The 17,708-nt window shown below is 42.6% G+C and overlaps 1 long non-coding RNA gene across 7 annotated transcripts in view; it reads left to right on the top strand.

Annotated features, from left to right (window-relative positions):
• Positions 1–17,708, top strand: part of LOC110469084 (uncharacterized) — a 429,868-nt gene that overhangs the window by 365,996 nt on the left and 46,164 nt on the right. For all 7 annotated transcript variants that reach the window (XR_013339669.1, XR_013339663.1, XR_013339667.1 and 4 more), the window contains exon 4: positions 14,589–14,652. This is a non-coding gene — a long non-coding RNA (uncharacterized LOC110469084). The remainder of the gene's footprint in view (positions 1–14,588; positions 14,653–17,708) is intronic.

Raw genomic sequence — 17,708 nt, 5'->3', positions numbered from 1 at the left:
GTTTGCAAAATATTAAGGTGCTTCTCTGATAATCTTATTCGGATTAGTCAAATGTTGCTCTGGCCTTCATACTCCTTGACTATAATCATGTTGTGAAGGGAAATAAAATGTTTTATCAAACCTATAACAGTTGTGGAAGGGGAAAGAAGAGCTTTCAGAAACAGAAGTCATTCTTTGAGTGTGAAAGGAAGCAAAAGTGGAACTTGGTTCCATGTAGTTCCCAAGTCAGAGAAAACCCAGAATGCCTTTGATGATGTGTTGATGTGTCTGCACAGCTCAGGTGAAGTCTAGATTAGACATGGACTCATTTTTGTGATTTTTGTGTCCATCTAAGTTTGGGATATTTTGTTATCACATATCACACCTCTGGAGAAAGTGGCTAATGGATATGCTGGACCTCCTGGTTTAGAGATACCTTAGGGGAGAGAAAAGCATTTGATTACTTAAAGACCAGTTTCCAAGAGAGGATGGTGAGTTTAACATCTGCCCCTGTTGATTGCTGCCAGACTGTAACACACAGCTTACAATGCAGGGGAAGCCTTTATTTCCTCTTTTCTTGCCAAATATGCACATTTCCTAGCAGAGGTGACAGTTTTGTATGTCAAAACAAAGGTAGAACAGCAGAGCCTTTGAAACATAAAACTCAGATGGAAAATGAGGATTTGGCATGGCTTAATTTGGGCTTTATTAATGTCTTTGGGGGAGAGGGATGCAAGAAAGATTAGGCAGATCAGAGCTTTAAAAGTCATAGATCATGCATTTAATAGCTCTAATTCTTAAATACTTGAAGGGTTTCATAAAGCCATTCTCCTCAAGTGCAAACTCCTTCCCACTTTTCACTGTTGCATTTGGATCTCCCAGGTTCTTAAAACAAGCTTGGAGCTGAAAATCTCAGGCCATTCCATCCAGCAGTGATCCTGTGCCACGGGGATATTTGGAGCCTTTGGAGGATCCCACAAGGAGGCCATGTGCACCACAGATTCTTTCAGTCAAGGTGCAGATTGCACTATTTTAGGTACTCACCAAATGGGATTTAAAGCTGAAAAAAACCCCCTTTTTCCATTCAGCTACATTTTCTGAAGTGCAACAGATTTAGAAAGACTGGATTTAAATGAAGTTAATACTTCATTAAAAAAAAAAATCAATTCTGCTGTTCTAAGAAATTGATGGCTAGATTTCAAGGTGAATTTTATCTAAAACTGAAATATTGACTGAGGTGATATTAATATTTTGTACTGTTTTCTTTCTTGAAAAGTGGTGTTTTTCCCTGCACTGCATTTTGTCTTTTCCATAATCTTAAAATAATTTTCCCCACATTTATTGTAAATATTTTAGGGCTATTTTTAAGCCAGCAGCACAAAGCAGTTTTAATTGTATCTATTACATACTAAAGGAGTTTTCTGTAATAAAATCTATATCATAGGATAAATACTCTGAGCTAAGAATAGTAAGCTACTGATAATTTTGCCCATAGTAGTCATTTTTAACAGTCACAGGAGCTCTGGGAAAGGCTTTTCTAGCCCAGCTTTTCATCTGCACCACCCAGTACAGACCAGTGCCCTCAGGTGTGGCTCTGGGGCCACCTGTTCCCAAAGTTGCCTAGTTTATAAAGCAAGGCGGTTGTTTCAGTCTTTTAATTAATTTTTTATATCGTTCTGGAGGGAGGGAGTATTGTGTTTGAGCACTGAGACTCTGTGTGGGTCACAGGGAGCCACAAGCTTTGTCCTGCTGGCACTAGGGCAGTGGGGCAGTGCCCCCTCCCTGGTCTCAGGGACAGAGAAAGCCACCTCAGACTGTCTGTAATGTATGGAAAAGGCAATTCCAATAACTCATTTTACAACCAAGTGATCATTTATCCTACTAGCAAAATCTGTTCAACTCTGGTTGTATAGGTTAGACAGTAATAAAAGTTCAAGTATCCATAAAATTGCCATTGAACTGTAAATTAATGTGAGGTAAAGTTGTTGCCCAAGGGAATAACTGAGCTCCAGAAAGTAGTGTCCTAAATTAATTAATGCTGAGTTCAGCTCTGCCTAGGAAAAGAATGGAGTTTTGCTGGCCTTTGGTTGTTGAGCTCAGATTTTTGTCTTCAAGCAGAAATTGCTGCTGTCATCTCTGCTCATTTAAACGGGATTTTGAAAATCAGAAAAAACACCAGGAAAAATTAGGAATTATATGACCTATTTATTTGTGGTTTTAATTTTTTTTTTAAATTTATTGTTATATGTGTTGGAATGGGTACGAACAATTGATGTCCACACATTGTACTGGTCAAGTTTCCTTCTTGATTAAGCACAAGTGGACATTTGCACTTCATGGGTGCTGCTTATCATGACTTGGCTGTCCTCTTAAAACTTTTTGTTTGACATTTTTCTTTGTTTCTTCTTCATTGAAAAAAATAGCAAAAAACTCCATATCCAGTGGTACTTATTTTAATAGGTCAGTTTTAGTTATTATGGATGAGGATTAATAAAAATTAATGTACTCAGTCCCATTGCCTTGGGACTCAGTTGCTTTTTTAAGAAGTTGGGTAAAGAAGCAGTTGGGGTGTCCAGAGCTACACAAAGCATCACTGATGGATTTGTACCATTCCCACAAGTGAGGAATCCCAAATTTTCCCAACTTCTCTTTTTTCCTCTCTCTTTCTCTTTCCTTTTCACCTTAACTTTTTAATTTTCATCCTCATCCTTCTATTTTTCTTTCTGTTCAGTCTCTATTTATTTCCTTTGCTTCACAGATTGTCTCTCTGCTTGGTTTTCTTTTCCCCTGCACTTACTATATTCTGTGTGTTTTTGCAGCTCTAATGCTGGCTTGTCTGCCAAAGAATAAACTCCTATTTATGGCAAATATATGCAGCTCTATGCACTGCTAAAACATCCTCAGACTGTTTGCTCACAGCCGTCCTGCAAAGACAGCACGACACTGTGAGCACACGAAGTGAGCAGCTCATGCCACCTTCGACAAAATCCGAGCCAAAACCACTTTAGAACACCTGCCCTCAATGCACAGACCTCTCTCCTCCTCTGACACAGCGCAGGTTGGGTTTAGCTGGGAGAATACCACGGGTTAGACCTTCAGATCTGACTGCCCAGCAAGGGATAACAGTTAGTTCTGCCCTCCAGTGGAAATTCCTGAACTGGCCCCCTGTCAGGTCAAGTGGTACTTTTAGAGTGCCCTTGATCTGAAGTTCCGAGCACATGGTGTTAGAAGCTGATTTTTTGGGACATTATGAAATGTATCTTAGGGTGGTTTCTCTTGTTCCTCTCAATTAGAATCCCAAAGCAGCCTCCCTTTTAAACTAGGTTATCAGCCCTGATTTTACCAAGGTAAAGTAAATAAAGGGGGAGAATTTCAAAGGCACGAGGGATAGTTCTGTCACTGGAAATTGTGTGTCTAATTCCCGTTTATGCCTTTGAAAACACACATGGCCCTCCTCTGCCCATGCCTTTAAATCTCATGTGCACGCAAACACGAGCCCCATGTTCCTATTCAATCTTATACACACATTTTCACTCCTTTCAGTGTCACAAACTTTCTACAGTAGCTGAAATATGTTGGGGATGTTTTTGTCAAATTGCTGAGACCAAGTTCTTCAGCTCCCACTCTGCACTTCTGGGGTGATCAGATCATGATGTCAGAGTCGCTAAAGAGCTTATTAGCAGCTGGTGCAGACACTTTCTCTGTGCTCTAAAAACAACAAGGAGAACAACAACTCAGCTGGGAAGAGCATATGCAATAGCCTTTTAATCATTGCTTCAGCTCACCATGTCATCACGCGTAGGCTCTGTCATCAATGAGCCCAGGAATACAAAACCACAGAACTTCTTAAATTTTTCAAACACCTGCATCTTGTGAAATGAATTTATGCTACCAAATTAAAAACAACAACAACAACAACAACAACAACAAAGGAAGAAAGAAGAAAGAAAAAATCTCTTGGATCAAAAGTGTCTCCTTATCAGGAAATGAAGGACAGGAACAAAAATACCCTCCTCCTCCATCTCCTCCTCTTCTTTTCCCACCTCAAACTTGATTATAAGATTCTGTAATCTGACAACCTTCTGCAATATGATAGCTGGGTGTTTACAAATGGGGCTTTTCGATGCAAGCCTGTGATTAAAAATCCCCCCGGCAGCAGCCATGTGAAGGCTGGCCAGGCTCTGCCTTGTCCCTGGTGCTCCCTGTGCCGCCCAGCTTTGTGTCCTGCTTTATCTGCCTGGAACCTCACGAGGGGCACAGAGGCGGCTGGGGGATGCCAGTGCCAAGTTTGGAGTGTGTTTATCCAGCAGCGGCAGGGAAGTGTCCCTGGTCACTGGGCTGGAGTGGTGCCCACGGGCTTGGAGTGGGCTGCTGCTCAGCTGTCCCTCCTCTCCACTTCCCTGCAGTCGCAGGGATGGATTTGCTTCCTTTCGCAATCGGTCAAACAATAGGGATGTTGCTAAATCCTTTATGGAGCCCAAAGGCAGGGCTGTTGATTGATCCTTATGTCCTGTATAGTTACGATTTGTGTGACCACCGAATTGCCCCTTGGTTCCCGAAGTCCCGAGCCCCGATCTCAGTGCCGGCAGTGGGGGACCGGAGCTCGGCGTGGCCAGCAGATGTCTCCCAGGATATTGCTTTGCAGACACCGCTCTCCCAACTCCCTCTCTTTCCCGAGGCTCCCGAAACTGGGCTTAATGGGTTTTGAGAAATGCTGTCTCTTTGCCCATTCTCTGCAAGTATTACAGCCCCAAAGACATAGCTTTGTGATGCTGAGGGTTTTTTTTTAAAGCCACAGCCTAAATTAAGGAAATGGTTTATAAAGATAAAAACAAGGCAAGGGGAGGCAGCTCCTTTGTGCCTTCGGAACATTTCATGATTACTTACAGCCTTTGAGGAAAGGAAGCAATGTCAGTCATGGGGGCACGCAGCATTTTAGATCACATCTGATTGGAAAAATCATTAACATTGCTGGGATTCTGCTTCATTTTCTGTGGGAGAATTGGAAGATGGCAAGAAAAAGGGTCAGTTTGCAGGTGCAGGCTGTGTTGACACTAGGCAAATCTGCAAATCAAGCTGTACCTGCCGGGCTGTGCTGGCACATTTTTCCTCGGCTAGGCTTGGCCGAAGCATGAGCTCTTCTCACTCGCTGGCTGTGCGTTATACTCTGTATTTAGCAGCAGCAAGTGCAGCAGTGAGGATAAGAGGTTGCTCATGGCACTGAAGGAATTAGTTGTGGAGGTGGAAGGAGAGGCTGGAGCCCCAAGCCCCAGTGATGCTCACTCTGGAGCACGGCATTTTGGCTGGGGTGGGCTTTGCAGCCCACCACAGGTCACAGGGAAAATGCTGGTGCCGTTATCGTTCCACAGGAGCTCTCTGTTGGCATGAGCCATGTCTTTGAGAATACAATAGTCCATCACCAATCCAATCATCTTTCTGTGACTGAGGGGTTTAGGCAATTATAAAAAAGTGGATGATTTCAATGTTCTATCCCTCTTGTGGAATTCTGTTTGGAATGTATCCAGTGAGACAGGGGAAGGGATTTTGTTTGTTTTGTTTGATCATTTCTTATCACAGAACTTTGTTTGACTCAAACCACAATGATACAAGCATTCAAACACCTCCTTCAGATGTAATATTGATTTATAAAACAGCAGTGCACAGCTGCTAAGCTTCACTGTTTCATGCAGAAGGTTTTCAATTCCCAACAAATTACTGGCATTTCTACCTATTTACAAATTAATGTTTCCTCTGAACCTTGTGCATTTCTTATTATTTCAGTCTGCTTTCTTCAGTTTCTGCTTAGAAACCTCATGTGAGTGTGCATTATGCACTGATAGGGCAGCATTAGAGCATCAGTTAAATTGGAGTTAAATAAAAAAAAATCTAGATCAACGTTTCTCCTTAGGCAAGTTATGCACTGAGTGAAATTAACCCACTATATGTACTTGTATATTGAAGAATCAGAGGTGGAGGATGGGTCAGAAACACTAAGATCAAAGTTTTTCTTCTTTGAAAAAAATCTCTTTGAAAAGCCCCCATGCCACCTACTCTGCTTGTTAATGTTTTGACTGGAAGTGTCTGGCAGTGTCATCATCAGCAGAATATTTTTGAAGACCTTTTTTTTATTTTTTTGGAGCCAAGTCTAATAGGAAAGCAATGGATCCTTAGCAGCCTCTGTTATATGTCTCTTAAGGGAATATTTTTGTTAATTGCAAATATTTGATTGACAAACATGGGATGCAATTAGTAGGCAGGCACAGTAGGAATGTGCAGTGAACTGGATCTCTGAACCAACAGATCTCAACTCTCTCAGCTTGATCTGAAATAGGCTAGAGCCTTTAAACCATATGTTTCCCTCAAACTTTTTCTTTCCTCTGAAAATTCCTTATTTCCCTCAACTAACCTTCTTTCACTCTCTGCACCAAGGGAGCTAATTCATCTACTATGATCATGTCAAATAAAGAAAGAAAATTCTACACAAGTTGCAGACTTATGCTCCTTTTTGACCGTGGCAGTAAAAATTAATGTGGACAAGACTATACATTCCAGTTGTGCCTTACAAAAGCCCTAGGTGAAAGAGAATACAATCTAATTTAACTTTAGACATTTTGAGCTTAATGGTCTATTTAAACAACCTGGTACCATTTGACTACATTTATCAATTATATTTCTTTTTATTTATACAGAGTACTGTCTTTCTGGAAAGGCTATAATTAAAACTTATCTAGATAAATTGTGCTCAGATTCTGTGGCATGAGAAGGAATTCAAAGGATTTCAGTGTTTTTATGTGTTCTTTTTCATTAAAAATAAAAGGTTCCTCTGAAATCTTTAAAAGGAAATAGATTTTCATAATTAGAATAACCTAATTGCAATAGTTTCCATAATTACAGCTAAGAATTGCCAACAGGAAATGCAGTGTGGTCTTCACAGTGAAATGTTGGCACCCTTAATGTTTCTTTCCTGGGTAGGCAATCCCTCTTCTCTCAGGGGTGGGGCTCTTGGTCCTCCACTTCTCATTGGCAGGAAAAACGCCTTGGGGAGTTTCAGCCAGAATTTGGGTTTTCAGGAAATTTCAGCTCACGCTGTGTGACATCACCATCATTTCTACAACATGACATCACACGCTGACCACGGTAGAGGTTGGTGAAGAGCAGCAGGAGCTCTGAGGACTTTCAGGTCCTTCTGTGGTCCTCACCATAACCTGCTTGTATTCCTGGAAGTGCCAGATCCCTCCCAGATCAGTGGCACGAGTAACCAGAGTTTTGATGTACCTGCACCATCGCTCTCCATTAGCACGTGCCGATTTGTCAGGGCACATGGAGGGGCTCATGCAGCTCTTCTCCTTCTGGAAGGGCCCGATCCCTGCTCCTGCTGGGGGCTGCTCATGTGATTAAGGCTGACTCATGTATGTGTGGCAGGATCCAGCCTTTAATTTGCAAATCCCAGTAATGGAATGTGTTAATCAGTTACTTCATCAGTGGAAGGAGTGCGAGATCCGTAGTGGCTGCACAGGGAGGATATAAATACAAGCTGGGTTTCTCGAAAACTTTCCTTGCAGAATTTTGTCCCTAGAAGGAAAAACGTTATTTCACTGCTGAGTCCTGAATGTGAAATTTCAGATCTGTTGTACGAAGCTCCACAGAACTAACAAAAAATATTAATTTCCATCTGTGATGTTTCATACCATTTATTTGTAGTCCTGTTACTGAAGCAATATTTGACAGGGGCACTTAAAAAATACTCAGTAGACTAATAGTGTTTTTTCATAAGGGCAGTTAATGGAGGTTCTGTACAAACCCATGGTGATTTAGGCAGGGCTTCATGATGAGCCTCTTTGGTGTGGCAGAGTTATTTTAAATGCTGCTCCAGGTGCCTGCTTGGACTTGTCAAGCTTGCCCTTAGTGAGGACCAGTCCCCCACAGATAATTCCTTTTCCATACTGGAGCCATTGTTGTGTCTTTCTGTTTAAGTGCTTGACAGAAAATGTCCACAGTTAGGCTGTGCATAATGTACACTGTCAACTGGTAAGATCCTTCTCCGCAACTGTGCTGAAAGAGGGACTTTGTCACAGGTTTTCTCCTCCTTGCAGCTCCACAATTTAAATGTTACTGTTTTGTCATGTTAATGTAATTCACTTAAAATATTTAAATTGTCCTTAATTAATTGAGGAAGGAGATTATCATGGTGGTGGACCTGTAGGCAGCGTGTGGAGCAGAGCTGCCGGGGTTTTGGTGAATACAGGTGATGGATGGCGTTGACGTGAGCGGCTGCAGTCGCACAGTGTGCGAATACACAAATTACACCGCCATGTGTGTTCCTCCCTGTTAGCAAAGCCTTTTGTTTATATATACCCAGCTATACATTTACACATTATGTAAATAAACACACATATGCCCATGCAATTTAATTGACTATATGGCTATGGGTTAAGAGGCATGTTACTCTGATGAAAAACATCTTATGGTAGGGAGTAAAAATATTTCCGACATGCTTTTGAGCCTCCTGTAGAAATTTAAGAAGGAACTGCAGAGATTTCTTTAAAGTAGTGGTTCTAAGCATTTTATAGGAAGGCCTGGTATTCTTCCAAAACCTCCAGGCTGTTGAGTGGCATTCTCAGAAACCCATTGAGTTCCATTTTCATTCAACTCCCTTTATTTTTATTCAGTCATAGGATTTTCCATTGATCCTTGGTATACGCAAAATGGACATTACTCTGTGAGTTTTGTTTCAAATTAGGTTCATACTTCTAAGGCAATGGGCAAGAAATTAGGCATGTAGATCAGTCTTTCCAACCACAAATCCTCCAAAAACTGACACAGGCATTTCAGAGTATAATAAAGAGTTGCCATTCAGTCATTCTTGGGGGCGCAACAAGGGCTTTGATGTACTGAGAGAGGCACAGAGTGATGGGCTTGTGGTGCCTCCCACCCACTCACACACACTGGTGGTGCCACTGGAGGGGCTCATGGAGGTGGTCTCCACTGGGAAAATGCTGTGAGGAGCTGCAGGAGATGGTGAACCCCCTGGGAGGGAGCTGTTGCTGGGCTTTCTCCGTGGGGTTGTGTTGCATCTTCTCCATGGCACTCCTTTGGGCACGGATGCTGGGACAGCAGTGCCTGCTCCTCTCAGTGCAGGGCACCACAGGCCATGCTGCAGGTGACACGTCTGGCTCTGGCAGAGTCCATAACCGTGTGTCTGCCTCACAAAGAAACCTCTGCTTTTGCTTTTTGTTTGTTGTTTTTTCTCTCCGTCTCGGCGCAGCCGGGTTGCCTCTCCTCCAGCTGTTCTGTGACACCGCGCAGCCATCAAACGCTGGATGCCCAGATCAGAGAGCAGCAGTGACAGATTCCCTGGTGCAGGCAGGCCAGGTCCCAAATCTATTGTTCATACCAGAAAGCTCAGCAGAGTGACTTGACAGGTTTTTAAAGCACTGGAGAACTTCACCAGGAAGTTTTCTTCCTTTCCTGCCCCTTTCCCTCGCTCTGCCTGAAGCCAGGGGCTGAGCATATGCCATTTTGGCAATTAGCAAAAAGGGGATATTGCTGGTTCTGAGCACAGGTACACAGGGATAATCAGGGGTATAGGAATCGACAATCCCTCTGCATGCAGGGGCCATCACTGGGCTGCTTTGTACTATCGCATTCAGACACCGTGTTCTGAGCGTCTTTGTTATCGTCGCCTGATAAATAAACAGCCCTAAAATTACAGAACTTATTATGGTAATTGAGTGAAGAAAAGGAAATGCAAACCGTGCCTCACTATCTATTACATTGCCACTGTTAAAGTTGCCTAAACCTATGCTACTCAAATGATATTGTAATATTAGCCTTCTTTCTTTTTTCACAATGATTGTTTTCTGTCCATCTCAAGCTGGATGTCAGTTCATTTAGATTTACATCAAGTAGTAAATTAAAATAATCACTCAGCAAACACTCTCAGCTCAGTTTTCTCTTTCAGTCAGGAGTTGCGAGAGATGCTTGAAGCATTCAAGCAGAAAATATTGCTGTCTAGATATTTGTCCTCTGGGTGATAAAGGAGGCATTGTCTTGGGACCCACTCAGGCCTCGGAGCTGATAGTAGCTGTGCATCACAGCTGTGAAGTGTGCTTTGTTATGTGTCTGAGGATTAGGGTTCAGGACCTTGTTTTTCTTGAAATACCAGACTGATCAGAGCTGCATATGTTCAGGGGAAAGCAGAGGTCGATGGTTCTCTGTCCACATTTTTACTAGATTATTTTTGGACAGAACTCTGGGAGAATACCCTGCAGCTTAAACCATCCCAAGAGTTTTTCATATTCTGCGTTATAACCGTCATGGAAAAAAGGCTGTAGTTTATCTATCTGCATTTGAAACAAAAGGCTACAGCATCACAGACATGCTGGGCTTTGGACCCACGCTGGAGCAGGCTGAATTTTGCTCTTTTGTGCTCCATGTACAGTACAGCTGCCCATTTAGAAGCACAAATGCACCTTGATATAATAACCAAATCCAAAGAGTGTCTGGCCTCGAGGGTAATACAGACCAACAGCTAATCTTAAGGCAGGGGTCCTGTACAGAGCAAGGGTATGGGGAGACAAAAAAAAGGCTATTCCATGATTCTTAGCTGTCTGTTCCAGAAAAAAAAAAAAAAAAAAAAAAAAAAAAAAAAAAAAAAAAAAAGTGGACTTCTATCCATATTTTTGGCTATTAAAAAAATTAACCTGCCTTTTTTTTCCCCACCCCAGCCACAAAACAAACAAACCAAACCCCAAAAATCAAAGCAGTGTTTATTTTGGCAAAGGTGGTATGGACAGAAGTACTCATAGTGAAGATGCTGTGGTGAGTTAAGGCAATACTTCCATGACAATCCTGAGCAAAGGTTACCGGACCTGGACATGATCTGCTCATCCTCCTCTTTGTGGCAGCACAATGTGGGAGTTTATGGAACTGAGGCTTTGGGGCCAGCCTGTTGTCTTTTCGTGATACCTCAGGATCTAACTGGATTTTACTGATAAACAGAGGACTCTCTGTACTTCTTTTGTTGCAAGTCAGTGTGCACATACACATTGCAGATTCAGCTTTCAGTGTCACTCTGAATCTCTCCCTCCCAGAATGGAGCTCTGATCAATAGGCAGAATATTGCCTTTGAAACTATCTGTATTAATCACAGAACCCCCCTGATGGGATGGGAGGGAGAACAATATTTGCCCACACGAAGGATAATGCCTGGGGGTTGCTAGAAATACGTCACTGGGCACAGCTTTTAACCCCATCAAGCTTCTGCACAAATTCTGAGGGCCACCATACATCTTTACTTTTAAAATTGAGCCTTTCCATCTACCATTCTTCCATGGAGCCTCATCCCTGGCCAGCACTGGGCCTGCACCTCTCTGTCATGGCTCTTCAGGTCAGTGGGATGGCTCAGGTACTTCCCTCTCCATGGAAAACTGAGATTGGAGCTGTGTGCTCCAGGGCACTCAGAAGGCAGTTTGGGACATTAGTTTGAGCTTAGAGGGTTTAATGAATGACATGAGGTTACTGTCATGACAGGGCACCAGCCTGGTCTCAGCAGTCACCAAACAGCTCCTGAACATGTTTGTGTCATTCCAGTCTTTTTGTGGATGCCATTGCCATTCAGAGGACGCTTTTGGCAATTTTCAGTTTTGGTGGGTGTGGCAGGAACAGTCTAGAAGTATTTTTTTCTGTCTAGACAAACCAGTGCCCAAGGCACAAAAAGGAGTAATTGGAGCAGGACATGGAATGAGGAATCTTGGTCAGAGATGTACCTTTGTAGTCATTGCTGGAATGAAGCTACATGCTGCCAATTTAATTCCAATTTTTGTTCTCCTCCTCTGGACACTGGTGCTGCTGGACACTGCTGCCCTGTGCTCCTTTCCTGAGGATTTATCCTCAGCATGTGCATGGACCAGGGCTGTGCCACGTGGAATGAGGGAAGTGATTCCTTGTCACTTCATCTGTGGCCCGGCAGAACTGATTTGCTGCAGTAGTGCCTGCAAAGAGCTGGCATCATGTGAAGGCATTTATCATTGGAGATATGCTGATAGCAAACCTTCAAAAAAATCATGGGCTAGCAGTCAGTGTGCCCTTTATTTATAAGGAGTCTTTTATATTTTGGTATTTTCCTTCACTACTGCTTCCTCCTTTCTTAGGAAATGACCATGGGGCATTGACCTCTGCTTTTGTGCTCTTAGAAATCCTCCCTGTTTTATTTGTCTTCTTTTTTTTTCTCTTACTAGGTTTTTTTAAATGCAATTTGGTTTTCTTTTTCCATGCTTTGAAAAGGTTTGTTTTACCCTTCCTCACTCATGCTAGCCCAGCCATTCATCAGTCCTCTTTCCGCCTCAAGTTGTTGCTACTGATGGGATTCCTTTATTATTACACCTTTCATGTGTTTTCCCCCTTCTTTCCTAAACTTTCTTGTTTGTCTGTCTCATATTTATCTTCTTCCTATATCCTGGTAAAATGTATTAGTGTTACCACTTACTTTCCTCTCTAATCCCTTTCCCAACACATCTTCTCATGACTTTGGGGGATTTTTAGCTGAAAATATAAATCAAGCTCCTATTCCAAAGCTGGAAAAAAGAAAGGGAAGTTCTCTTGTTGATTGCTTTAAAAAAAAAAAAAAAAAAAAAAAAAAAAAAAAAAAAAAAAAAGACAATTTCTTGAATGAAGAAAAAAGAAATCCTGCTGGGGTATGGGGTAAAATGCAGCTCCTGGTATGAACTAACACCAGAGAGGCAGAGACATGAAACCTTCCCCTGCTGGTACCTGTTCCCTCGGCTCACATGGAGGAGACAGAGGGGCCAGAACATTTCAGAGTGAAAACTGTCATACCAGTAATTGCATTATCTTCAAGGGTTTATATCAGCTGAAAATCAAGTGTCAGAGTTTTACCTGATTTGAGTTTTTATGGGAAGAAGTGTTTACACAGGTCTATCATGATGCTTACTTAATTACTTGAAGCACACATTGTTTTTTAGACATCTCAATACCAGTAAGAATGTGGAATAGCTGAAGTTATCAAAATATTGACATAAAACTCTACACAAAGTGTGGCACCATTGTTTGTGAGTGGTGTGGCTTGGGTTTTTCTGCTGCTGTCACCAACTGCCATCAGAGCCCTGTATGAAACCAGGCACAGGAAGGGGGAATTCCCCTAGTTCTTTTCAATTAAAAGCAAACAAAAAAAGGAGAGCTAATTTCCTGACTGCAGGAAAAGAACTGCTGGGGTAGAAGGTTACCGAGGCCTCTGGCTCCTTGTGTAGAGCTGAAGAGAAGTATTCAGAGAGTTCAAACACAAGTAGGAGATCTCTGAGCACAGGAAACAACAATGCAGTGTGGGGTGAGAAAATTCAGCAGAGAGCAGGAAGACATTACCTTATCCCATGTGCATAAAGCCCTGGCAGGAGAGTGATCCCACAAATCCTTATGGTTATAAGCTCTTGCTAATTTGAGAAGTGTCAGGAATGGCAGTGTGATTTTCCCCTCAGCTGTTGGGATCTCGGGGTGTGTATCTGATTAGATGGCACCTTCCAGGAACACAAGCAAAAGTCTCTGTGCAGAGCCTGGCAGAATGGCATTGCTTTGGTATAAATAGAGGATCTTTATTTTATTTATTTGATACCTAACATCTTTGCTAGGTAACAAAGTCTGTGTTGTGGCTGCTGCTGTGGGACATGAAGAACTGCACCTGTTCTCTGGTGTAGCCGTTGTGAATTGACATCAGGATAAAAAATACATCCATCCCTGGTGCCTTCCTGCTGGTGATCCACAAGGATCTCTGATGTACTTCTAGTTCAGTCTTAGGAAATCCTGGAAGTATGCAAGCTGTAGGGAAAACCAGGTGCCTTGCACTTGAAGGCTTCCTCCCTCTAATAACAGAAATGTTACCTTGGTGTTCTCCTTGACAGTGGGCCCTCACGGTTCCCTTTTGCATGGGAAGTCAGGCAGTTTCTGAGCAGTGTCTGCATATTCCATACTAAAAGGGCAGGTGAAAAGGCAGCCTTGGCTGCAGCTGCTACCTGGAAATCTGGAGGGCATTGTTTTCCTTATTTCATCTGTTGCTAGTCAGCTGGAAAGCACAGTGACCTATGAGTAATGTGGTCACCCACAGCTCATGCTGATAAAACCTTTACACTGCTGCCTCTTGCCATCTCTCCTTCTCTATCTCTCTGAGATGTTCTGATCCAATCTTGACTTCCTTTGAGGTAGGGCACTCTGTCTTAATGTCCTAACCCCCTTGGAGAGTCAGAAAGAAATGATTTTGAGATGGTTTTTTGTTGTCTTTTTACCTGATCAACTTGTCTGCAGGGCTTTTATACCAGAAAGGAGGTGACTCTATGGCCATAACCCTGGAGCCCTTTTAGGACAGTGTTTCTCTCAATTAGTGGCTGCTGCTGAAGGCAAAGCAGAGGAATTTCCAAATCCGAGGATATCAGTTTGGCCCTATGGGCAAACCACCAGGTGTAACCCCCTAGAGTTGGGAGGTAGCAAATCTCAATCGGTTTTTGGTCTCTCCACCTTTTGGACAGCACTGGGCAGTCACCTGGCATGTCTGCAATTCTTGTTTCCATCACTAATAAATTTTTCTTGTTTACTCATTACAGATCAGCATGCTGGATTTTATGGCACATTTCTAGAGCTGAGGGACAACTGTCTGGGAATTTCCAGGTAATTGCCATTTCTTCTGCTTCTTTCATGAGCTGCACTGGATGTTGTGACCTTCTCCTTGATCTCAGGCTGCAGATCTCTCTCCTAATCCTCTCAATTGATAGCCTCATGATTAGATTGTTGTCTTGAGTTGCATCTTTGAATGCAAAGCAAAGGATATTCTGGGTCCCACCAGGAGAGTTTGAGCAGGAACCTACAGACTCCCAATCCCTGAGGGGATTTTGCTTGCACTTCCTAAAGATATAAATGGTTGAACGCTTGCTGGATGAAGAACTGTTTCTGTCTGTGTGATCCTACCTTACCTGTGCTTAGTGTTGGAACTCAACTTTCTTGTGACAGAAAAACTGTCACTGTGCAGAAAAACTGCACAGTCTTCGCCTATTTTTTGCATTTTTAAAGGGCTGAGATTTACCGTGGATTTTAGTGGCTGGTTCTATACTGTTTCATATTTACATCATCTTAATTTCTTTGAGAGACTCCAGATTCAAGTGAGGCAGTGTTACAGTGGGGACCTACAAAAGAGCACTGGGTGTTTTGAGGGCCACCACACCATGGGCACACCAAGCTTCAGCCGTGGCAGCAGCAGCTTTGTGCCCTGCCTGACAAGGTTTTCAAGACCCAGAGAAAAACAGAGTGTTTTTCAAGCTGGCACTGGTCCATCTCAGTATGATAATGTGGGTATTGTGAATTCCTTGGGGCAGGGACTGTGGTTTTCCATATGTCTTGAGTTGCTCCAAGATTGTGGCTTGCATTCTGTGAACCAAAGCTAATAAATCAAAGCCAGTTTTTTCTCATGTGCTTCAAAACCTACTCCATTTTGGAACAGGAAAACCACGTACAGCTCACTGCAGGCTTTGTCAAATTATTCCTCCCCTTCACACTTGGGCTCTTCTTCATTTTCCACACACTTAATACTCACCCAGCTCCTTTCTGTAACTGGCAGCTGATCCAATTACACACTAGAGGTAGAAAAACTGAAGTCTTACAGTTCAAATGTGGAATGATATGCATAGTCACTTTGTCACTCAAATCCTTTAAAAAAAATAAAAAGGAAAGGAAAGAAAACTCAGACTGGCTGGCCATAATTAAGGGCAGAAAATAGAGCACACACTTAATATGCCCCTGGTTTGCCAATACTAGGATGTCACAAGTACCAATCAGGAAGCCAGAGCCATGTGGCTTCCCAGATAAAAACGCTGGCTTTTTTACTTCTGGGGCTACAGTTCGAATCCAGCTTAAGGTTCTAAATGAGATGAGACCCTTAACCTATGCCAAAACTGGGGATCCCTCCAGGTCACAGCTGAGGTTATTGGCAGGTCACTGTGATTAAGCCTGTCTTCTGTTGCCTTCAGCACACTGAATGGCATAAATAAAGGGATTGAGGTCCAAGCCCTGCCACAATGCCAAGAAGCCCTGAGGTATTAGAGATGATAATGAAAGCCTGGCAATAATGACCCACATTGAGTTAGAGGTAACGTTAGGATGAGCCTAACAGGTACCCCTTGCTCACCCTGTTGCCACTGGACTGCTGTGTGTGTTGTATGCCTGCTTCCAGAATTGCATTTTTGGAGAATTCTGATTCAGATTCTCAGCTGGATTTGTGTTCAGGCAGCATTTTGCATTCAGCTTGTAAAACTGCATAGCAGTACTAAAAATGTAGGAACCTTCAAAGTCTCCAAGCTCCTCCAGCTCCCACCAGAGAGCCAGAGATGAGATTCCCACATGACAAAAAACAAGCAATAATTAAAAATCCCTATTTTGCCCAAAGAATTCCTTTGTTCAAGGTATGTAAATGTCTTTGCCTGCTTATAAGTTATTTCATTTTTGATAGTTCCTTAGCTCTGTAATAGGAGCTTGGGAATAGAGGAGTCTGAAAGGAGTGTTACTCTGAAACAAAACACCTGTCTTTCAGTCAAGGCTAAATTGACAAGCAACAATTTAGTTGTCTAAACTCAGAGCTTTCAGGATTTCAGACTACATAAATGTCAAGATGCCTAGGTAGGGCTCAAAGGTGAGCGACAATGTAGGCAAATATACATTGGAACTTCAATTATCCAACCCCTGATCACTCTCAGTTACCTGAAGTTTAAACATGTCTGCTTTCACTCTAGCTTCTACATTTTTCTGTAAAAACCCTTTGTACTGAGTCACCTGTCTTTGCCCAGTGGAGTCTGTAAAGTTTTAAGAGCTCTTCTCCAGGGGAGCTTAGTGTGTCTGCCAGATTACAACCCTTCTCTGATGGAGCCTGTAATTATTTCTTCATGTTATCTGGTGCATTTGAATATTAGTATTAAAATCAATAAATTACTGTTTTCAGCTTTGCTGTCCCAGCCACATTCCCCTTTTCCATAGGCTTGATGTCACTGAGGCACCTTCCTCCTGACAAAGAGTGTACCTGTATGGAAATGCATTGAAACCTAATTTGAAATTCTTTAATGATACCCTGAAGGGAGACTGTGTCCTCTGATGAGCAGCCAGAGGGTGGCATGGACTTTGATACTTAGCAATAGTCACCATTATTGTACCGAATTCTTCCCTTCATTGCTCTTCTGTAAAATCTTTGGCATTGACTGACATCCAAGTGCCAAATATGCCTTCGTTTCCATGGTTTAGAAGGTTATAAAGCTGCTGAGACCCAATCAAGACCTTCTGGGAAATTTTGCTTTACATTTTCTTGACTTCAATATATCCCAGTTACTTTTGAGGGGTTTGCTGTCATTTGAGAGGTAGCAGTTCACATTGTCAGGTCCCTGCACCAGCTACAGAATTAAAAGTTTTGAGCTGGCAGGAAAGTATGTGAGAACTCCTCCCCTCCTTTGGCATATTTATGTTTTCCAGCCTCCTTTTCGCCCCGTTCTTGCCTTACACTTTCCACTTTTAGTTTCTCCTAGTGCTCCCTAATGTCATCTGTTCTCTCTGAGGGATGAAGTGAGTCCCTTTCCTTTTCTCCTTGCTCTCCAGCAAGCATTTTCCTCTTTATCCTTCAGAGGAGGTACCTAAACCAGAGTAAGGAAAGGAGATTTTTGTTTCATCCCCCAAAGAGAATCTGAGTAGGC

Source organism: Lonchura striata, chromosome 3, assembly GCF_046129695.1.
Source record: "Lonchura striata isolate bLonStr1 chromosome 3, bLonStr1.mat, whole genome shotgun sequence".
Lineage (NCBI taxonomy): Eukaryota > Metazoa > Chordata > Aves > Passeriformes > Estrildidae > Lonchura > Lonchura striata.
The sequence above is the reverse complement of the archived record's forward strand: the minus strand, read 5'-3'. Positions and strand labels throughout refer to the sequence as shown.